We start from the raw sequence: 24,701 nt of genomic DNA, 5'->3' as shown, positions 1-24,701 counted from the left end.
ACATCTTCCCCAGTGATCTGAACATACTCTGTTTCACTCTCTAGAAAACCAGGAAATCCTTTTATCCACTTTTGATACACTCAGTCTACAGTTCCAATGATTCCTCGTAGTGCATGTGGTGATGTCTGGGGTTGTTCTTAAAGAACTTCCCATAAAAACAAGGACTTAACCTATAGGAATCAATCTCTAATGGTTAGAGATTAGGCTTGTAAATCAAGAAGTACACCTGACACACCATCAGTCATAGTTCCTCAGCAGAAGAGCAGCTCATTTGCATGTCATGTGAGAGGATTTTTCTGTTTAGAAATGAGGTCACCCAAATAGACCACAGGATCACTGATCTCTGTGATGTGACCATGGAGAGATACCTAAAGTGCTATGCCCTCAAAATGTAATGGCATTAGAGTGTTTCTGAACACAGACATGTCATGAAATGTGGTTCAGGGATTATCAGTGGATACATATTTTACCCTTGTTCTTCCTAGCTCCCATTTACCATAGATAATTGGGAATTGACTGAATCAGATTAGACAGTAAATAGGCTAGCAATTTATTTCTAATAAAATCAAATCAACCGCTTATACTCTCTGTCCCTATCTATTCCTTTACACTGTTAAGATAAAATAACACATATATAATATATATGTGAATATACCACTTCAACAGTCAGAATTATAAAATTAAGACATAAAGCAACAAGAAGAAAATGTGGGTAAATACTTGTCTGAGGTATGTAAGGGAAGGAATATTTAATCATAAAAAGAAAGGAAGAAACATCAAAGAAAAAGATACTTTATTTTATAAAATATAAAACCATAACTATTATTTGCATCCAGTGATGAAAAAGGTTTTATATATCTTACATATAAAGAGTTCCTACAAATCAATAAGAAAAACATAACCACCCTATATACAAAAATAAATGAAATCATGAATAGTCAATGAACAAAAAAGAAAATAAAAAATCATGAGTAAACATGTGAAAAAATGTTTAACCTCACCAATAATCAAGAAAGTACATATGAAAGCAAGATGATGTTTTCTGCCTATAAATTTGCAAAGATTTTTTTTTAATCATTACAGTCAATGGTGAGAAGGATGCAGAAAAATAAATGCTTTTATATGCTGCTGGAAAACCAGTGGTCCCTTTCTGGAGGGAAATTTGGCAATTTATATACATTATTTTTTATATAGTAATTTCATCCTTAGCAGTATATCCTTTAAAATATCATCAAAGTTTGGGGAGACTGGGTGGCTCAGTAGGTAAGCATCCAACTTCCACTCAGGTCATGATCTCACGGTTCGTGGGTTTGAGCCCTGCATCAGGCTCTGTGCTGACAGCTCAGAGCCTGGAGCCTGCTTCGGATTCTGTGTGTGTCTCTCTCTGCTACTCCCCCTCTCACACTCTGTCTCTCTCTCTCTCAAAAATAAACATTAAAAAAAAATTTTTTTAAATCATCAAAGATTTACACAAATGTTTATTTATAGTGATGTTTGTGCTGTCTAGGGTTTTTTATATCAGAAATACCCTAAATGCTTTATAATAAAGAAAGGCTAAGTAAATAGTGACAGTCATACGGTAAAATACTATAAAACCACTGAAATTATTTAATTGTGGAAGATTGTTTTTTCCAAAATGACTGCCACAATATTTATGATTGCATATGCTCTTTCAGAGCCTCACCATTTCCCACTGTGGTAGCTGAATAATGGCCTCCCAAAGATGTCCACGTCCCAATCCCTGGCACTTGTGAGTATATTTTACCTTACATGGTAAAAGGAATTTTGCAGATGTGACTAAGCTAAAGACCTTGAGATGGAAAATTATTCTGGATTGTATAAGTAAGTCCAATGCAATCACAGTCCTTATAAGAGAGAGGCAGGGGGATCAGAGTCAGAAGAGAAAAAAAAGAAGGTAATGATGACCACAGAGGGTCACAGCCAGAGAGAGATTTCAAGATGCTACAATGCTGGCCTTAAAGACAGAAGGGTCATGGAACCAAGAAGGGCAAGCTGCCTCCCAAAGCTAGAAAAGACAAGGAAATGGATTGTTCCCTAAAGCTTCCTAGGACACCTTGATTTGGCCCAGTGAAACTCATTTCAGAATTCTGACCTCCAAAACTGTAAGATAATAAATCTGTGTTATTTTAAATTTGTGAAGTCAATGTCTCAAGGGGAGAGCTTCTGTGGGCTTTGGGGTGGATTTTTGTGATGGCTTTGGTGATGAGCATGTGGCAGAGGAAGGCTGTGTTATTTCCAAAACTAAGTCCTAAAAGGTGAGTTAGTGCTCACTCTGGCAGCACACTACAATTGGAACAATACGGAAAAGATGAGCATGGCCCCTGTACAAGCATAACAAAAAAATTCATGAAGTGTTCCATATTTTTATTGTTAAATCACTGTATTGAACACATGAAACTAATATTACACTGTATGTTAATTATAATGGAATTAAAAATTTTTTAAATAATATTTTTTTAAGGTGAGTTAGGTTCAGCCTGGCCTTTCTTTATGGACATCTACTTGTGGAGCCCTGAGCTGCCATGTAAGAAGCATGGCTACCCTGAAGCCACCATGCAGAAGACAACACATCTGAGACTGGAAGAAATACCTAAGAAACTAGCTGTTCCAGGCTCCAGCTGTGTGAGTCTTTCCAGCCCAGGAGCCAAAAATGTGAGTAATCAAACTTCAGATAATTAGCCCAAGCCTGACTACAGATACATAAAATACCCTGAACAAGCTGAGCCTTGTCAACGGCAGAACCATGAAAATCATAATAAAATTGTTCTGTTGTTTTAGGTCATTAGGTTTTGCATTGGTTTCATGCATCAATGAGTAACTAATATATTAATGATAAAGAGAAATGTTCAAAATATAATATTAAGAGAAAAACTAGGGGCACCTGGCTGTCTCAGTTGGTAGATCATGTGACTCTTGTCTCAGGGTCATGAGTTCGGCCCCCACATTGGGTGTAGAGCCTACTTTAAAAAAAAAAAAAGCAGTCTAGGGGCACCTGGGTGGCTCAGTAAGTTAAGTGTCTGACTTCGGCTCAGGGCATGATCTTGCGGTTCATGGATTCGAGCCCCACGTTGGGCTCTGTGCTGACAGCTCAGAGCCTAGAGCCTGCTTCAGATTCTGTCTCCTTCTCTCTCTCCTTCTTCTCACTCGTGCGCATGTGCATGCTCTCTCTCTCTCGAAAATAAACATTAAAAATTTTTTTCACTGAAAACTATAAAAACCTTATGAAAGAAATTGAAGAAGACACAAAAAACAATGAAAAAATATTCCATGCTCCTGGATAGGAACAATAATATTGTTAAAATGTCAATGCTACCCCAAAGCAATCTACATATTCAGTGCAATCCCTATCAAAATAACACCAGCACTCTTCACAGAGCTAGAACAAACAATCCTAAAATTTTTATGGAACCAGAAAAGACCCCGAATAGTCAAAGCAATCTTGAAAAAGAAAACCAAAGCAGGAGGCATCACAATCCCGGACTTCAAGCTATACTGCAAAGCTGTAATCATCAAGACAGCATGGTACTGACACAAGAACAGACACTCAGATCAATGGAACAAAATCGAGAACCCAGAAATGGACCCACAAACATGGCCAACTAATCTTTGACAAAGCAGGAAAGAATATCCAATGGAATAAAGACAGTCTCTTCAGCAAGTGGTGCTGGGAAAACTGGACAGCGACATGCAGAAAAATGAACCTGGACTACTTTCTTACCCCATACACAAAAATAAACTCAAAATGGATGAAAGACCTAAATGTAAGACAGGAAGCCATCAAAATCCTCAAGAAGAAAGCAGACAAAAACCTCTTTGATCTTGGTCACAGCAACTCTTAACACGTCTCTGGAGGCAAGGGAAACAAAAGCAAAAATGAACTATTGGGACCTCATTAAAATAAAAAGCTTCAGCACAGCGAAGGAAACACTCAGCAAAACTAAAAGGCAATCAACAGAATGAGAGAAGATATTTGCTAACGACATATCAGATAAAGGGTTAGTATCCAAAATCTATAAAGAACTTATCAAACTCAACACCCAAAACACAAATAATCCAGTGAGGAAATGGGCAAAAGACATGAATAAACATTTTCCAAAGAAGACATCCAGATGGCCAACAGACACATGAAAAAATGCTCAATATCACTCATCATCAGGGAAATACAAATCAAAACCACAATGAGATACCACCTCACATCTGTCAGAATGGCTAACATCAACAACTCAGCCAACAACAGATGTTGGCAAGGAATTGGAGAAAGAGGATCTCTTTTGCACTGCTGGTGAGAATGCAAACTGATGCATTCACTCTGGAAATCAGTGTGGAGGCTCCTCAAAAAATTAAAAATAGAATCACCCTACGACCCAGCAATTGCACTATTAGGTATTTATCCAAGGGACAGGTATGCTGTTTCAAAGGGGCACATGCTCCCCAATGTTTATAGCAGCACTATCAACAATAGCCAAAGTATGGAAAGAGCCCAAATGTCCATCAATGGATGAATGGATAAAGAAGATGTGGTATATATACCACATATATATACCCACACACACACACACAATGGCAATCAAAAAGAATGAAATCTTGCCATTTGCAACTACATGGATGGAACTAGAGGGTATTATGCTAAGTTAAATTAGTCAGAGAAAGACAAATATCGTATGACTTCACTCATATGAAGACTTTAAGACACAGAACAGATGAGCAAAAGGGAAGGGAAGCAAAAATAATATAAAAACAGAGAGGGGTACAAAACATAAGAGACTCTTAAATAAGGAGAACAAACAGAGGATTACTGGAGGGGTAGTGGGAGGGGTGTTGGGCTAAATGGGTAAATCACTGTTGCACCATATGCTAACTAACTTGGATGTAAAATCAAAAAAAAAAAAAATTTAAGTAGTCTATAGACTACCATAAGGATGTGTGTATGTGTGTTTGTGTGTGTGTGTGTGTGTGTGTGTGTGTGTACAGAGAAAAAACTTGGATGTCACCAAAATATGTTGTATAAAATGGTTATCTCTGTGTGCTGGGTGAGGAAATTAGTATCTTCTACTTTATATTTTTTATATTTCTAAAGTCTATAAAATAAATATGCATTCCTTTTGTAATCAGGAAAAATATTTTAATCCCTTTAGATCCTACTACTTTCAAATATATCATGATTGCAGAAAGCATATGAGTATATCCAGTACAGGAACACTTATATTCAGACATGTATGTGCATCCTGAAGATAAAGTCAATAGAACAGGAGAAGGGATCACTTGGTTAATCAGAGCAAGAACATGAACCTTTAAATCCTACTTTTATTCCTCCCTTTCCTATAGTAGAAATGGCAGCCAATATCTTATAATATGGGGTCAAATGCCTAATCCTTTTAGCCACTCCCATCTCAATTGTAATTGACTGATGCTACTGGGTTTGGATTCTTTTCTGTGACACAGATAAAAGATTGTCTATAGCTTCTCCCAGGAGAAGGAAAGTAAACCACCTTTTTGAGAATCAACCCTTTCTCTGGGGAGAAAATTCACTAAAATTCACTAGGATTTTGCTGTTCTCTGTGAGTACCTCTGAAAGGAGAAGAGTCAGAGGTACAATAAGAGAGTCAAAACTAGGGGGAGATCCCAGGACTCTGCCACATCCCATTAAATTTTCATGATAACCTTGCAAGTAGAACTCACAATCCCCGTTTTACAGATGAGAATATTTAGGTTCAGAAAGGTTAAGCAGTTCACCCAAGTCAAAGAGCTAATAAGTGGCAGAGCTGACCTTCCAATACAAAGTTTCTTATGGTAACACTGCACTTGAATTCCCTTTGCCTCGGTTTCACAGTTCCTACCTTCAGCATTGTCATGTGAATTAAATGTTTGAATATACGTATCATATGATACGGAATAACGCCTACAACTTGAAAATACCTCATCATCAGTATTAGCTGGCATCTTAATTGTACGACTCAAAGTCACATCGTAAAGTACAAGAAGGCCCTGGGGGGCCTACAACTGTCCTCCTTTCAAAAATCCTGCATTCAGCATCTCATTTTTGAGTGGGGCAGCAACCTACTTAGCAGTGGTTGTTTTTCCATGAAAACTAAAGCTGGATCTGGAGCCCACAGAATAGCAGCCTAGTGACCCACCTCAGACACACATTTCCCGTGCTCTTTTTCAAACTGCACAATAGCTCTCACACAGTCCAAGGGCTATCATTAAAAGTCAGTCGCTCTCCAAATGTGTCGATTCCAGTGGCACTGACAAGTGAGGGTAGGAGGCAGGGTTGCTTCCATAAAATAAATGAGGAGGGAAATGGTGTTGGGGTGGGATCTGCCTTCTAAATGCACTGAAAACAGAGGCCCGTCTTTTGGCATTTCCTAAAAGGCCTCTTGAGCTTTCCTTGGCAAACCTTGAGACTGAGGGTACTTTTAGCTGTTTAAGCCTTCCTCTTCTAACAGGGGTCAAAGGGCTAGAAAGATCTTCTCAAAAGGATAGAGAAGGAATCATTAAAAGGGAGGAGAAGGAAAGTGACAGAAGGTCAGCTTTTTTTTCCTAATGGGTGCGTCCCTGAAGGTCGGGCTCAGTGTCCATGTGTTGCACACAGGCACCCAGCTTCCAGAAACCTACAGCAATTTGATTCACACTTCCCTGAGCAGGAGACCAGAGGAAGCTCAAAGGAGCAGCCTGGAGAGGGTAGAGAAATGAGCACAGACAAAAAAGAAATCTGGCTGTGAAAAGTAAATTTCATTGATCAAATTAACTTAAAACAACAGTGATAGTGTTTCAATAGGCCAGAGAAAACAAATGCTTGAAATCTTCATGTGTTTGAGTCTGCCACAAAACTTACTTCTTTCAAATATAAATTTACCCTAAAAATGTTGTTTTTGTTGATCGCATTAAATAAAGCTTTATCTAAGGACTAGTTTGGGATTAAAATTCACCTTTACATACAACACAAGCACACAAATAGTGAAGGTTTTCACTGATTTTTAGTCAACAAGCAATAAACTGCATTTGCACCCACACACCTACTCCTAACACCCCATCTGGTAACATTTCCACGTTTCAAGCAAAGAAATCAATAGCAATAATCCGTGAGGGACTCATAGGGTGTATATTTTTTTATCACACTGCCATCTGAAGAAAAAAATTTTCCCTACCTACTTAGAGCAAAAGATTGTTCTTTTTCTGTGTTCATATGGAAAACTCGACATTATTATTGGAGGGAGAGAGATTAGAAGGGAAAGGGAGATGAGTCAATTAAAACAAACGTGAGAAAATCCAAACAAGTGTTTTTGACAATATAGGTTCTATTTGAACAACCCAAATGATAATCAGTGCACAAGATGAAAAATCCCAAATCAACCTAGAAAATTCAAAATTACATTATGGCTCAGTTTCTAAGGAAAGGACAGCTAAAATGTATATTGATGTAACTTCTCAAAGAGGAAAGCCATCCAGCTTTCAAACTGCAGTGCAGGGAGAAGACACCATACCCGAACCCTGAAATTTAGAACTATGCCACTGCTGATTTTCTGTGCGAGAAGGAAATATGATTCTTTGTTACTGCTCTTATTTATTGCAGACCTTGTCTGGAATCTGGTATTGAAGCCATGCTTGATGAGTTGCCGCCTTGAACTTTCCCACTGATCAATGCTGGTGCTGCTGCTGCATGAAAGAATAGCTTTCCTGAGGAGCCACTATCACATGGGAAACCTAGCAGGCATTTTTTTTTTAAATGGCCCAGTCTTGTACGCTTAAGCTTTGGAACATGCCCCCTGAAAAAAAAAAAAAAAAAAAAAAAAAAATGGCAAATGCTGACTGACCATTTGAAAATTGGAATGTTACAATGGCAAGAGGTAAGGTCAAAAGCAGAAATCCTCCTTTCTGTAAAATGATCAGATACCAAGGGATGAAAATGTGCAGGAAAAAGGAAGGCTAATATGAAGCAAGAGGACAGGAATCATATTTCTTCTCAGCAGGGTGACAAATAAAAAGTTGCCTTTATTTTTCTGTGCAAATAAACTTTACTTTAGGAATTGTGGCAATGGTTGGACTCCCATAAAATAGGCTTTATCTGCTCTGGTGACAAGCTAAGGCAGGGAGGGGTTAGTGGCAGGGTAATTGCTATCTTTTCCATTATTTTTGTCAATATTTTTGCTATTTTGTGGTGATATTGCAGGAGAAGTCTAGACAAAGACCATTAAGAATGAGGGCCAAGAGAAAGGGTCTAATCCAATTCTTCAGCAGTTCTTGTGGAAAGTATGTGACACTGGAATAGGCTGGGACAGAGTCTTCAAAAACATGTAAGTCAGTCAGTCTCTGTGTAAATACCCCAGCCTGTCCACACGCTCTACACTTTAGAGGCTTCCCTAAATGAGATACCCATGGGAAGAAAGTTTCCTTTGAGAACGAAGTATGGCAAGTCATCAGTAACTGCTGGAAGCTAATGCCTTCAGAAGGATCCCAACGAACAACCAAACACCATGAGAAACTGGGATGACCCATGAACCTCCATCTAGTTTATGAAATGAAACAAGAATGAGATCTGAGCTAAGTTTAGCCTAGCTATCTTCACTCACTGCCATATTCCTGGCCTTTTCATTGGCAATTAAGCATTTTAAACAATTACCAATTCTACTGTGAGGCAATTACATGCTGATTTTAATCTCATCTCCACATTCCAGACACTCCTAACAGTTTCTATTCCCTATGGTCATAATTTGTGTGCATGCCACAACATCCAGTATATACTTTCAGCTGCTCAGTCTAGGTCTTTCCTTCCTTGTACCCTCATGGTTCCTAGCTCTGTGCCTCACGTGTAGTAGACAGTCAAGTGTTTGTTGAATGACTGGTTGATTAAATGAGTATATGAAGACCTCATCCTTAAGTGTTTCCATCAAAAAAATCACAGCAAAAAAACACCTACCTTGCCCTCACACATTTCTGAGGATCTGCCCCCTCCAACCTGGCCAACCTCAGTTTGGGCAGCTGCAGGTCTCCTCCCACAGCAGACCCACTTGGACCTTGCTAGCACCACCAACCCTGCCCCCCACACTCCCCTGCAGACTTTCTCCTCCAATAAATTCTTGACCAGAGCCCATCCAAAGTGATGCTACAACCTGACAGTGTGCAAGCAGCCCTGACAGGGGCCAGGACCACTCCACAGTAACTGCAGCCCCAGGGAGAAGAAAAAATAACTACACACACCAGTCTGACTATGGCCTCCAGCAGTGGGCTAGCAGTAGACATCAGGTCTGACTGCAGGCTCCACCTACTAATAAAAGCTTATCAGGGGATAACACAGGGAGAGTGGCCAGTAGTTTGGTACTACTGCATCTCTGGCAAACACCTGGTCTGACTCAACTCAAGGCCAAGGAAGCCCCAAACTGTCCCACTAACAACACAGGGACCAAGCCCTGCCCATAACAGACAAAAAAAGCCATAGTAGATGACTGGACTGAAGGCTTAAATAGCTCAGTCACAATAGTAGGGCACACACAACACACATAGGAGATACCCCTGAAATGTCAGGTTCTGGTGAATGGGGGACATTGCACTTCAGGGCACCACAGGATCCCCTCTTCATAAGGCCGCTACTTTCAAGAGCAGGAGATGTAGCAGGAGATGTTTCCTAACACAGAGAGTCAGACAAAATGAGGAGAGAGAAATATGTTGCAAATGAAAGAACAGGACAAAATGCAGCAATAGAGCTAAACGAAACATAGATTAGTATGCCTAAAAGAGAATTTAAAGTAATAGAAGTCATAAAGATAGTTACTGGACTTGAAAAACAGAGTGGAGAATCTCAGTAAGACCCTCAACAAAGATACAGAAAACATAAAAAAGAAATTGAAAACAAGAAGGTGCTTTGGGCTTCTGTCCCCTCTTCACTAAACCATCCAGGAGCTTCTTGATCCTCCACCTTTCCCGCTCCTCCTTAAGCCCTGTTTTCCTGGCGCTGACATTGGAATAATATAACCAGAGCTCTCTCAACCCCCAGTCCAAAGACAGAGTGGACTATGTGATCTCGCAGCTCCAGGTTTACCCAGATAACAGTTTACTACTTCCCTCCAGCTCCCTCCATACCTAGGTGCTGCCCCTTTCCCCAAAATTACGCTCTCCCTAGATCCAATTCAGGTAGCAGCCATCTTAACTAATATTTCCCAGGTTAGGCCTGGTCCTTCACAGCGGGGTGTATGTGCCACAACCCCACCTCCAACTTATACCCAAAGGCTTCATTCTAGTTGGCAACCCACTCCCTAACCACACCACCTACCCTGAACCACTGTGAATGTCTGTACCAGTCAGAGAGAACTACTACACACCAGTTCCTACTCCAAGGGTGGAAAGGTAGGTTCTCCAGCTGTTCAAAGGGGAGGAGCTGCCCTTACACACTTTGAGAGCAAAGATGGAGAGGCTTGCAACTCACAGGAAGACCATGGTCCTGTTTTCCTTACAAAGACACTATAGTATTTCCTCATTCGATCCAAAGTCCTGTGGAATGGAGTGAGTAGAACAGTTCTGCTTGTGGCCCCGTTACCCTGTAGAATGTGAGGTACTCCCCAAAGAGTACCATTCATTTCACAAACACACACACACACACACACACACACACACACACACACACACACACACTTGCATGCACACACAGATCCTTGCAAACAAACATGCTAAGACTGAGACCAGCTTCTATATACAGAAAGCAGAATATCTGGATAAATACTGTTTGTTGAGTGAGTTCTCAGATTCAGACTGAAGCAGTCAACCCATTTCATGCTAAACCATTGTAACCTCAGAGAAAGTAGATCAAGGACTTCTGCTCCCATTTGGCAATGTGTGGAAACATTTTTGGCTGTCACAACCATGGGAGGTGCCACTGGCATCTAGTGGTTAGAGGCCAGAGATACTACCAACAATCCTACATGCAGAGGTCATCCCCTACAACAAGAATCATCCTGACCAAAATGGCAATAGTGTTGAGGTTGACAAGCCCTGCTCCATACCCTATATTCAAGCAGCCAACTTCTAATGGACCTTAAGATTCCCCACCAGTGCACAAGAGAAGGCTCCAGGCCATCCTTAGGAAATATTCTGAAATCTGTGAATAGTGTCTTTTTTACCTTCAGATTCTGTTCTTCTTGGCCTCTCCCCTATCTCCAGAGACATGAAAAGTGGCCCATATTATTTCCTTTCATTTCCAAGAAAGTAGCCAGAGGACTAAGCACAGAGTCTTAAAATACCTGATGAAGAGAAGGGAGAGCAAAGTCCCAAAAAAACTGAGAATGAAGAGTGGCAGCCAAGATTTTCCCTGAAGAGGGAAATGTACCCCCTCTTACTCACAAAACTTCTCTGGCCTGGTGCAACAATGTATCCTGGTTCCTTTCTAAACTTTGGCAAGACAAAGTCAAATCATAAAGAGTAAGAGACATTGTCATTTAGACCCTGCCTTTATCAATTCAGAAATATGGATCTATTAGTGAAGATACAAAGAATCACTCTTACTTCATCCTTTGTCTTCATGACCCTAGCACACTGTTCTGGAAAGCAATCATTCAGGCTTGGTTGCCTATGCTCCCATACCTTCTCTGGATAATCCACAGATTTCCAGCTTTCACAGCTAGTATGCAGCTAAGACAAGATTTCAGTCCAGGCAATCTGGCTCCAAAATCAAAGCTCTTAACCACTCTTCTATTTGGCTTTAAGCTGTTCCTTACCCAGGAGTACTGAGGCAAGGGTAGTCTAACTAGGGATAGAGTAGAATATGGGATATGTAGGCTCTAAACCTTCTTTCTCTATAAAATGGGGATAATAAAAAGTACCCACTTCATAAAGTCATTGTGAGGAATAAGTTAAATAGCATTATCCCAATGCCCAGGCCACAGTAAGTTCTCCAAAAATGTTAGCCATTATCATTACTATTATTTTTATTTTATTTATTTATTATCATCATCATCATCATCATCATTACAAAAATAGTGAGTGGTGGGGTCAGGAAGCAAACTCAGTTTCTCTGGTTTCAAACTCTAGACTGGGGAACTATAAAAGTAAAAAAAAAAATACTTCAAAAATTAGTTTAACTATTTAGAAATGAACTTCTTCACAACTAAAGATAACTTTCCAAGGCACAAATCATTTAACACATCACAATAATTTGGTGGCCTTACTTTTTTTAATACTAAACTGTGTTCCTGTTGGCTTCATGGACTTATAGCTTGTGGCTCAGGCAGAAATACCATCTGCACTTTAAGTATTCAAAGAAGGGATGATAATGATTCCATAAGTCTGGGATAAATTTAAAACTAATGTTGGAGGCTTATGGTCTGAACATTATGTGAATTTGGTCCTGAGCCAAAGAATCATTAAACCATGGAGCTTAACGAGAGGGACTTCCAGAGGTCACACAACCATCCTTCTATATCCAGAGGGACAGAAGCCCACTTTACTTCACTTAGCAACTTGGCATCTTCTGAAGAAAGCAAGCATTACACCACAGCTAAATATCTTCTTCAGCACATGTTGAAAAGATAAATAGAAATTGTGCCCCTTAAGAAACTAATTATCATAGATAGACATTAAGCTTTCTCAAATTCAATTCTTTTTTCTTTTTTTTTTCTTTTTTCTTTTTCTTTTTTAGAGAGAGAAAGAGCGCACACACACACAAGCAGGGGAGAGGGGCAGAGGGGGAGAAAGAGAGAATTCCAAGCAGGCTCCATACTCAGCATGGAGCCTGACACAGGACTCAATCCCATGACACTTGAGTTCATGACATGAGCTGAAATCAGGAGTCAGACGCTCAATGGCCTGAGCCATCCAGGCACCACTAATTCTTATATTTCAATTCAATTCTTATATTTTTCTGGTCATTCTTCTACTATGGTTTTCCAAATCCTTGAAGCAATCATGTTTGTACAGCTCCAGCAGAGTATCAACTCAGTGAGAAATTTAAGAGTACCTAACACAGTATTTGACACATAGCACATGATCACTATATAAGGGTAAAGGTTATAGCACCTAGAAGCCTACGCAAGGTCTGCCTTTGAGGATATTTTCCTGTTCTTCTCATTTGAGTTAAGAAGGAACATCCATATCAAGTTAATTATGGGTCCTTGAAACCCCTCTACATGTCAATTAAAAGCTTATAAGCATTTATCATGACCTGAACTTTATTTTATAGTTACATTCAGCAGCCTATCCCTAAAAAGGCTTTGGCAAGGCCACCATGTTGCATAACTCCAGGGGCACTAAAAAAGATCATGGTCTATGTAGTTAAACCAAGGAGTTGTTCAACTCTCCTAGTAATATTCAATCTACAACCAGCAAAGCTTTACACAATAGCTTCTTACAGTCCAGTAAACATTTCAGCATTTTGTGAGAAAGGTTGCATTTCCTTGACCCATTTGGGCAAGAACAAGAAGAGAAGTTATTCTTGGTGAAATTTGTAATACACGTAGAAAAGAAAAAGGTTAGTCTTGTTCCCTGCAGAGAATCCCAGCAAATCTCAAAGAGATGATGTAGTGGAAACCATGAATTTGGAGCCCTATTAGTTCAAATTCATGGTTCTAATATTCTGACTGGGGAGCCATCTCCTGAGACCTGGTTCCTGGCAGCAGCACTCCTGAAAAACACAAAATGATGTTTCTTCAAAGCCCATTTTTTGTCAGAAAACAGCCCAGGCAAGGGTGCCTGGGTGGCTTAGTTGGTTATAAGTGTCCAACTTTGGCTCAGGTCATGATCTCACAGCTCATGGATTTGAGCCCCATGTCGGGCTCTGTGTGACAGCTCAGAGCCTGGAGCCTGCTTCAGATTCTGTGTCTCCCTCTCTCTCTGCCTCTCTGCCCCTCTGCCACTCATACTCTGTCTCTCTCTCTTAAAAATAAACATTTTTTAAAAATTAAGAAAACAGCCTAGGCAAACAGCTTTTACTCTTCCCTTTAGCCAAATGCAGATTCTATTTATCTTTTTGTATATGTTTCTATCATCAATACTAATTAACTTATGAGTTTCACCTTATCAAGTTCTTTAATTTCTTATGGTTTTGCAATTGTCTTAAACCAGTGACACTTTTGTTAAGCCACACTATGTCTGGAGCACAGTAATTTCCAGGCGAATTAAGTGTCAGTCTCTTCCGAATGCCCAATTTAGGACAATGTTTTCATTATAAAATTAGACCAACAGGAAGGTTTCTATTTTTAGAACTCTCATATTTTAATATATATATGATGACTATTTGTTGCTAACTAAGTTGGTTAAAGTTGTTAAAAGCCATTTTATATCCCAATGTCTCACTGAACTTCATAAGTACATTAGCATCACTTAACTGTGAAGTTTAAACATCCCCAAGAGGTTATTTAGTCAAGTAACTTGTCTTCACACAAGTTAACTTCCTAATTAGATGAGCCCCCCTGCTTCTCAGTGAACAAGGATTACTCTACAAGTGAAGACACTAAGAGTAGGGTGCTCCTTCTAGGAGTCTGACTGGGAAAGAGGAGAAGGAGAGAGAGGACATGGAGGATGACTGGGATTTTAAGGTGGGAGAAATCTGAACATGTCTGAATTTGAGAGAAAAGAGCTAAGAGACAGAGAATGCAGGCACCAGAAAGAGGGGATAATCCCCAAGTGCATCACTGAGGATGTTGCAGTGGATAGAACCCAGGAAACCGTGGAGGGAGTAGTCTTGCACAAAAGAAATGCTTTCTCTGGTGACAGTTTGTGGTGTGTGGGGAGAAGGTGAAGAAGTTCCAAAAAGTTGGTCTGTTTCCTCTGACCACAGTGATAGCTCAGGTCCAATCACCATAAAATGAAGAAAATTCTTGGGTTTAACTTATCTCTTGATTCCATTTTGATTTCTGTCCTATATCTCACTTTACTCTAACCAGCAGAGCATGATCCCTTCTTTCACAATTATGCATTAGTATTCATTTGCAAATATTTTTACTTAATTGCTCATAACATGTCAAAAAATTTTATGTTCTCTGTTTCTAAGTTTTCTTAAGAGAAATTTGAAATCCATTAGTATTTTTAATTGCTGCACTTTTCAAATAGATGTGAATATTTTTTGCTTACGTAAAAAGATTGCAGAGAGATGATTCAAAGCAGTAACCACATCTCTGTGCTTTCTAAGGCCCTTGAACCAGAACAAAACTAGAACTTCAGAATAGTCTCTATCACTGTCCTGAAACTGCTCCTTTGAAGGTCACCATTCACTTATTTCTTGTCAAACCAAGTCTTTTTCTCTTGATCCTTTGCCAGATATGTCACTCTTAAATTCAACTTCACAAGCAGTCCTCAAGCATAGATGGTGTGTAAAAATCTATGTAAGTCAATGATGTGAGGCAGTGAATAAGACACAGCCCAAATCTTTGTTTATAAAATAAAATCTCACACACACACACACCACTAACTACATGTAATGTAATAAATGCTAAAGCGCTTGGGGAACCAAGGGAAGAACAACTAAGTCTGTTCAGAGAACAGGAAAGCCACACAGGGGGATTCTCCTGGGCCTTGAAGGATGAATGAAGTGTGAGATATCAAGTGCTGTACTACCATCACAGTACTGTCTCCTTCACCAGCAACCCCTCCACCCCCTTTCTTAATTTTTTTTTCAACATTTATTTATTTTTGGGACAGAGAGAGACAGAGCATGAACGGGGGAGGGGCAGAGAGAGAGGGAGACACAGAATCGGAAATAGGCTCCAGGCTCTGAGCCATCAGCCCAGAGCCTGACGCAGGGCTCGAACTCACGGACCGCGAGATCGTGACCTGGCTGAAGTCGGACGCTTAACCGACTGCGCCACCCAGGCGCCCCTCCACCCCCTTTCTAAGGGTAGTTCTCTCCCTCTGCTCTAACCCTGAGTCTGTCCACAGTTCTTCATTCTTCTCCATATATACATGCTCTATCAGCTCCTCTCACTGCTTTTTCTTATCAGTTTTCTGTTGATGATAATGATGATAGCAAAACCTCTTTCCCATGGTCTTTCCTCTGCACAAAACATCTCTACTTGTAAGATGCTTCATCCCTCTAAACCCAACAGTCTCAGCACTGACCTCACTCCCTTGGCCATCGCTGGTCTTCTGGGGCCTCTTTCTGTGTGGACATACCTTCCAAGATCTCTGAAGCCCACAAGGACCTATCCCTTTTCCAAAAATTATCATCTTCCTGAACCTATACAGTTTAACTTTTACTGTATAGTACCTGCAAATGTTTCACTGGCTCACATTATTTCTCTCCTACTGAATTGCAAGAGCTTTTGATCAAGAACTGTATCTATTGTAGGGCACCCTGGTAGCTCAGTTGGTTAAGGGTCCAACTCTTGATCTCAGCTCAGGTCTCGATTTCAGGGTCATGAGTTCAAGCCCCATGTTGGGCTCCATGCCAAGTGTGGAGCCTACTTTAAAAAAAAATTTTTTTTTGAGAACTGTATCTATTGCTTCTCTAGAAAAATTTCTTACCTGCTCTCACCCCTACTCTCCCCATTTCTTTAGGGCCTGATCAGGGAAAGCAGATAAATGTCACCAGAGCCCCCCCCCCCCCACCCCGACCCTTGGCCATCCTGTGCTCTTTGCAGATATCAGCAATCAAACACAAAATCAAATTTATCTCATAGTCCTTTTCAACATGACATTTCAAGCAACTACTACCAATCCAAGGGAAATGGCTCTCAGGTTAATATCTACTATTTAATGCTTTAATAGACATAGACTTGCTCTTTAATCCATATTTGTTCATTGGTTGAATTTTGGCTTAACAAGTTAGCCACAAAATCCTTAACAATAATGTTATAGTAAGTGTAAGTAACCAGAATTAGGTGAGGCTATATAGGAGAGGGTTTGAAATTCCATCAATAATATGTGCTGAATTCCAGCTTCTACTTAAGATGTACAAAGATGGAAAGAACTTTGCCTCCACCCTTACAATGAGGGAAAAGCCAGATGATATTCCAAATGATATATTTTTCTTGAACTCACATGAGAGCTGAGGTTGCAGGATGAAAAACCAGCCTGAAATCTAAGGAAAGACAAGTGCCTCCAAGAAGAAACAGGACACAAGTGCTGATTTTCCTCGGACAGGCAACGGCCACCATTCAAGCTGGTAAGAATTCAACTAAAATTTTTAACCAAATGTTGAAGGCTGAGAGTGGGCCAGCATGAGATCATGGAATATCTGGGAGCCACAGACACAGGGAAATCCACACCCATTCACAGGTTCTTCACACATCTCCCTGGATACTCACAAGAGATACTTAGGGTAGACCAGAGAAAGCAAAGTATAGGTTTAGAAAGTGAGGAGCAATTGCTACCACAGGAAGGACACAAAGTCCTATGCACACAGTCTTCCCAAAAGAATAAAAACTTTAAGCTCTTGGGCCAAGAACAAGTCTAGTTACCCTCAGGGCACAGATGAAGACCCATTGCAGCTAGGAAAAAGAAAGAGGAAAAAAACCTTCTATCTCTGGGAGAGAGTCAGGAAACAAGCCAAACCCAAGCTATTAGAGATCCTTACCAGTAGGAAAGGACATGATTACTGAGTAGGCTCTACCATCAAGACCCAGGAACACAGAGCCTGCCAAAGACGGGAGGCCAAGCCATAAAAAACAGAATATTCCTCATCCCACTCCCCACATCGGGATATCAAGAACTAGGTAGCAGGGTGCCTGGGTGGCTCAGTCAGTTGAGCGTCCGACTTCAGTTCAAGTCCTGATCTCTCGGTTCACGAGTTCAAGCCCCACATCGAGCCATCGGGCTCTGTGCTGACAGCTCAGAGCCTGGAACCTGCTAAAGATTCTGTGTCTCCTTCTCTCTCTGCCCCTCCCCCACCCATGCTCGCTCGCTCTCTCTCTCTCTCTCTCTCTCTCTCTTTCAAAAATAAACATAAATGGTGTTCAAAACAAAACAAAAAAAAATTTTTAATAAAAAAAAAAAGGGAACTAAGTAGCAAGTAACAGCAGAGAAACAAGACCATGAGAGAAAAATTCTGAAATGCAGGCTCATGAAATGGCCTAAAGCTGACAGTGAAACAAAAACATTGGGAAAAGCCTCCAGAAGCCTGCCATCAATCTAAATACAAATTCATGATGGAGGAATTTGAAGCTTTTGGTGCACTGCCACACACACATGCACACACACACACACGCACACATGCACACACACAAACACGAGGACCTAGATTAGAAAAAGACGTATGCTGGGGGCACTTGGGTGGCTCAGTTGGTTAAGCATCCAACTTCAGCTCAGGTCACGATCTCCCGGTTTGTGGGTTAAAGCCCTGCATTGGGCTCTGTGCTGACAGCTCAGAGCTTAGAGCCTGCTTTGGATTCTGTGTCACCCTCTCTCTCTCTGCCCCTACCCACCCACCCCCACCTTGTGTGTGCTTGCTCGCTCACTCTCTCAAAAATAAATAAACATTTTTAAAATGATTTAAAAAAAAAAAAAGAAGTATGCTCATTTTGGCCATACATACATATGTTCACTCCAGCTTCTACTGGACCCTGCATAAGATGTCTAGTGTTCAGTGAAAAATTACAGGACACATAAAGAAACAAGAAAAATAATACACCATCCAGAGTACAAGCAAACAACAGAACCAGACTTGTGTATGATTCAGATGTTAGAACTCTCAGACATGGAATTTGAAATAATTATGATTAATGCATTAAAGACTCAAGTGTCAATGGTAGAAAGTATTCATGAAGAGATGGAGAATTCAGGAGAGAAAGAACTACTAACCGATATTCCTCATTACAAAAATGTTCAACAACATTCTACAAAATTGAATCAAGCAATATATTTTTAAAAAGAATATATCATGACCAAGTGGGATTCACCTCAGGGAATGAATGATTCAACACCTGAAAATCACTTGATTTTTCAGATAATTTACCTTATCAGCAGATTAAAAAAAAAAAAATACGGTCATCTCAATAGTTGTAGAAACACCTTTGACAAAATCCAACATCCATTTCTGACTTAAAATTTTTAAAAACTGAGAAAACTAGGAATAGAACTTCCACAAACTGACAAAAAAGCATCTACAAAAAATCTAAAGCTAACATCATACTCAATGGTGAATGACTAAATGCTTTCCTCTTACAATTGAAAACAAAGCAAAGTTAACAGCTCACTCTTTCCATATTCAACATTATACTGGAGGTTCTACCCACTGCAATAAAACATAATAAAAATAAAAATAAAAACATACATAATGTGAAAATAAGAAATAAAACTCTCCCCTCACATGTGACATGATAACTGTTGATGTAGAAAGATCCCCAAGAATCTGCCAAAAAAAATACTACAACTCCATCACGGAATTATTAGAATGGCCAAAATCCAGAACACTGATCATACCAAGTGCTGGTGAACATGTGAAGCAACACCAACTCTCACTGTTAATGCGAATGCAAAATGGTAAAGCCACTTTGGAAGATAGTTTGGCAGTTTCTTATAAAACTAAACATACTCATCATACAATCCAGAAATTATGCTGCTTGGTATTTACCCAAAGGAGTTGAACACTTTTGTCCATACAAAAACCTGCACACAAGATATTTAGAGCAGCTTTATTCACAATTCCCAAAACTTAAAAGCAACCAAGATGTCCTTCAGCAGGTGAAGATAAACAAAATGCGGTACATCTAGAAAATGGAATATTATTCAGCACTAAAAGAAGTGAGTAATGAGCTATCAAACTATGAAAAGACACACAGGAAATTTAAATGCATACCAAAAAAGAAGCTAATCTGAAAAGGCTGCATATTATGTAGTTCCAACTATATGACATTCTGGAAAAGGCAAAGTTAAGGAAATAGTAGAAAGATCAGTGGTTAAAAGGCGTTAGAGAGAAGGATGAATAAGAGAAGTACAATGTATTTTTAGGGCAATGAAACTACTCTGTATGACATTATACTGGTGGATACATGTCACTATACAGTTGTCTAAACACACAGAATGTACAACACCAAGAGTGAACTATAATGTAAACTATGGACTTTGGATGATAATGACGTGTCAGCGTAGCTTCTTGAATAGCAACAAATGTACCACTCTGATGGGGGATGTTGATAATGAGGTAGGCTACGTATGGGGGTGGGCAGGGGATATGAGAAATCTCCATAGCCACCTCTCAGTTTTGCTGTGAACTTAAAACTGCAAAAGCAACTAGAACTAATAAGTGATTACGATCAATCGATATACAAAAAATCAAGTGTATTTCTATATAATAGCAATGAGCCATTGGAAATTGAAATTTAAAACATAGGACCATTGAAATAGACCAAAAAACATGAAATAGTTACGTATAAATCTAACAAAATTTGTTCAGTACCTGTACAATGAAAACTACCGAATTCTGATAAAATAAATAAAAAGAGACCAAATAAATGGGGAGATACACTGTGCCTGCAGATTGAAAGTCTCAATAGTCTTACAGAACTATCCACTAAAAAGGGGGAATTTTACCATTTGTACATTATACCTTAATAAACAAGTGGGCTGGGAGAATATGAGCTTATAATCACATACTTGAAATTCCTCCAATACTCTGTTGCCATATATTAGGTTGAATACAACTGCATGCATAGATAGCCCCTAAATCCACCCACAATGAATTTAAAATCAAGGTCTTTATAACCATTTCCTGCTTCTTTTTGAGGACATGCTAGGCCAGGCAGCCCCATGCAACTGGTGTGAAAAATACAAGGAGTAGAGGTATCTGACTCTGACTCTTTGCCTAGTAGAAATACAGAGAAGGAGGAAGGGAGGGAGAGATGAGGGACAGAGGGATTTATATATTCATAACTGACATTACATACCTATAGAAAAACTTTTTTATCTTTAAGGCATCTAAGAATCCATGCTAGCCTTGAAGTTTGTTCAACATGGTACCTGGTAAAATCCATGTTAGTTTTGGTAATCCCTAATTTACTAATCCAAACAACAGTCATGTCAATAAGGGATTTATTCTAGGCAGCCAAGGTACCATGTGTTACGGTCAATAAACGTGAAAACATACATAATGCATTCTTTGTAACCAAAGTGAATCCAAATGGAGACTCCTGAAAGTTTAGCAAATTTCAAAAGTAGCCAAGTCACATTTATTTGCTTTATTGGTTAGAGAAATGAGGACAAGAGACTTTATGCCAAGGAGATTTTATATTCATAATTCCACTGTAAAGAAATTTGTTCCAGAGCTTATTGCTTCTCAGGATTCACCAAGAACAATGAAACTTTGCTAGTCTACAAATTTCACATACAATACTTACTCTCATGATTTGGGATTATCTGTTGAGGCCCTATAAGCAAATGGCACTATGAAACAAGTCAACCACTATTCCCGTGCTAAAGAGATTACAATCTCAATAGACTGCATTTCCATGGACAAACAGCACACAATGGTACAATGGACAACTGCAAATAATAATTTAATTAAATTACTAATTCAATATCTTCTGTACGTAGGAGAATTATGTGACAAATATTGGAGTATAGTTTAGCAGCCTCAATATATTCACAAGGCTTTGTCAACACTACATAAGAACCTGCCTATTAAGTGGATCACATTATTGGGTATTAGATAAAGGTGGTAGCAAGGTGGCTTTGAGAGAAATGAAATGAGGGATCAAGGAAAGAAGGAAAAATTATGTAGAAAAGCCTATCTAGTAGAAGCAATTATTAAAAGAAACTTTTGAAGATGAGAAATTGTTAATAGTTTTTGAATTAATAGTCTTTTATTTTTTAATTTTTTTAATGTTTATTATTTGAGAGAGGGAGAGACAGAGAGCAAGCAGGGAAGGGGCAGAGAGAGAGGGAGACACAGAATCAGAAGCAGGCTCCAGGCTCTGAGCTGTCAGCACAGAGCCAGACGCAGGGCTTGAACCCACAGACTGTGAGATCATGACCTGAGCCAAAGTCAGCCGCCTAACCGACTGAGCGACCCAGGCACCCCTGAATTAAGTTAATAGTCTTGATCACCATCATGTGACTAAGATGGTGCCAGAGAAAATTATATTCAAGAGTGTGTTTGACAGATAATAAAGGGCAAAGGCCAGAGGCAAGGAGATCAGTGTGCAGATCAGATAGAATAGATGGAGGCAGAGCTCTAGAGAAACAGGAGATGGTACAGAGAGCATGGCAAGAAGTGTGTGTGTGGGGGGGGGGGGGGCAGATCTACTGTACAACATGGCACTCCTAGTTACCAATTAGGCTGTTGCAGACTTTAAAACATGTTAAGAGGACACACAGATCTCATGCTGAGTGTTCTTGCCAAAACATACACGCATACAAAAGAACACAAAGTTTTTGGAGGTGATGAATATATTTAGTAACTTCGTTGTGGTGACAGTATCACAGGTATATGCATACATCCAAACTCACCAAGATGTATACATTAAATGTGTGCAATTTTTTGTATTTTCTCAATAAAGCTCTAAAAAAAAAAAAGAACTGCTTATATAGTAAAAATAAAATATTACCCTGGGAAAAAGGTAGAAGGTCGGGGCACCTGGGTGGCTCAGCTGGTTGAGTGTCCAACTTCAGCTTAGGCCATGATCGCATGGTTCATAAGTTCGAGCCCCCCATCAGGCTCACTGCTGTTAGCACACAGCTCACTTAGGATCCTCCCTCTCTGCCCCCCCCCATACACACACACACTCTCTCTCTCTCTTTCTCTCTCAAAAATAAAATAAACATTAAAAAAAAAAGTAGAAGGTGATTCCAGGAAATCTGTATATTTTGCTGTAAAGGAAAACAAGATGAATCCAGGGCACAGACTAAAGGAACCCCATGGTTGTGAAAGATAGAGAAACACCGAAGATGCTGCTGAGAAAAGACCTCAGAGACCAAAGAACCTGCAGAGAAAGCCAAGGGAAAAAGATCAGAAGGGAGGACAGAGAGACAACCACCCCCTTTAGTGCAAACTTACCCATGGAAACTTGGTGAAGTCTATTTTTGCAAAATAAAAAGGTGAAAGATAAAACCACCACCCCAGGAAAGGGATTGCCTAAGTCAGTTGTTTTCAAACTGTTTTTTGAGACTGAGAATGTGTTCAGAGACTATTTTACATGCATATGCAAACAAATACAGTGAATATAAAAGTCTGCTCTGGCTGCCAAAGAGTGTAGGAGCCCCAAGAGCCCTCTCTGGTAAATGCCCTCCTCCGCACCCTAGCAGTGGCTCTTGGAAGGATGCAGTAGTATCTCGAGGGGTCTCTAAAGCAAAGTTTAAAAACACTAGGAGTTACCCTAAAGAGATGTTTCCTCTCTCCTTCTTGTAAAACATTTCTAAGAGTGCTGCTCAAATTAACCCACAATGGCAAATATCCAAACACTACCTCTTGAAATAAACACATAGGGCCTAGGCATATCCTTCAACAGAAATCCTATTCACTGGATGGCTCAGTCAGTTGGGCCTCTGACTTCCGTTCAGGTGAATTTGAGCCCCGCCTTCATCTCTCCACTCTCAGTGCAGAGCCTGCTTCAGATCCTGCTTCAGATCCTCTATCTCCCTCTCTGTACCACCCCACTCCCCAGCCTGCACTCTCTCTCTCAAAAGTAAATAAACATTTTTTTAAAAAGGAACTACCAGAAATCCTATTCACTGTTCTTTAATTCTTCAAACATACAGAAAATAATAAAGTGAACATCAGTCTACCCACCACTCATATTTAATGGATATGAACATACATACTGCCATATTTGATTACATCATTAAAATATATATATATAACATTACAGAGACATTCAAAAACCCTTTTTTCCTCCTCCCCAATCCCATTCTCCTTCTGCACACCCCCTCCCCAGATAACCACTACACTACCGCTAGTGTTTATTCTTGCCACTAACAACTTCCTTCTTTTACTCTACCAGCACATATCCCAAACCCATGGTCTTATTTATAATGATATATATTATACTGTATTCATCTTTCTGCAACTTGCTCATTTTACTCAGCATATTTTCAAGATTTATCCATACTGATGCATATACATCCCATTGGCTTATTTTGAAAGAAAAATATTATTCCACTTTCTGACTATACCACATTTATTCATTTCCCTATTGTGGACATTTAGTTTGCTTCCAATTTTTCACTGTTATGAACAATACTATAATTACCATCCTGTACTTATCTCACTGTGTGCATATTCAAGACTTCCTTTAGGATATAACTGAAATGGGATTGCTGAGAATAAACAAAGGTTGATCTTTTAAGCCTCAATTTAGCTGTCACCTCCTTCAAGAGGCCTCCCATCATCAGGCTGAGCAGCGTCAAGCGCTCTCCCTTTTCTGGTCCCCAAAGACCTTGCAAAGACCTCTATCCTGTCCTGTACTCACCACCGGGGTGTAACTATTTATTTGTCTCCCTAGATGAGCCATGATTCCCCAGAGAGAAGGGTTCCTATGACTAGCACACAGTAGGTTCTTAACCAGTACTCACTGAAAAATTGAAGTTAACTGACAAAAGAAGGCCCTTGGCTCTGTTGGAAGTTGTGGGAATAGCAACATAAACTCAATTCCAAGAGAATTTCAAGAAGGTGGCACGAATTCCATCCAGGGAGCTGTACATAACCCCAGGAGGGGGCCCAAATCAAAGAAGTTAGGAGAAAAGAGATTGCATAAAATCTGGAGAGGACACAAAAATGAATAAGGCCACTTCTGAGTCACATTACAAATAAAAACTAGCTAAGCCCAACA

General features: G+C 39.8%; 1 non-coding gene across 1 annotated transcript; it reads left to right on the top strand.

Moving 5' to 3' along the window:
• Window positions 1-2,284: 2,284 nt before the first annotated feature.
• Window positions 2,285-2,387, top strand: LOC121042189 (U6 spliceosomal RNA). Its single transcript, XR_005796032.1, has one exon. It is a non-coding gene; the product is annotated as a U6 spliceosomal RNA (small nuclear RNA).
• The last annotated feature ends 22,314 nt before the right edge of the window (window positions 2,388-24,701 follow it).

The sequence above is a fragment of the Herpailurus yagouaroundi genome, unplaced genomic scaffold, assembly GCF_014898765.1.
Source record: "Herpailurus yagouaroundi ecotype Mexico unplaced genomic scaffold, PumYag 184, whole genome shotgun sequence".
In the NCBI taxonomy this organism is placed as follows: Eukaryota; Metazoa; Chordata; class Mammalia; order Carnivora; family Felidae; genus Herpailurus; species Herpailurus yagouaroundi.
Note: the sequence above shows the minus strand (reverse complement) of the source record. Positions and strands in the feature narration are given on the sequence as shown.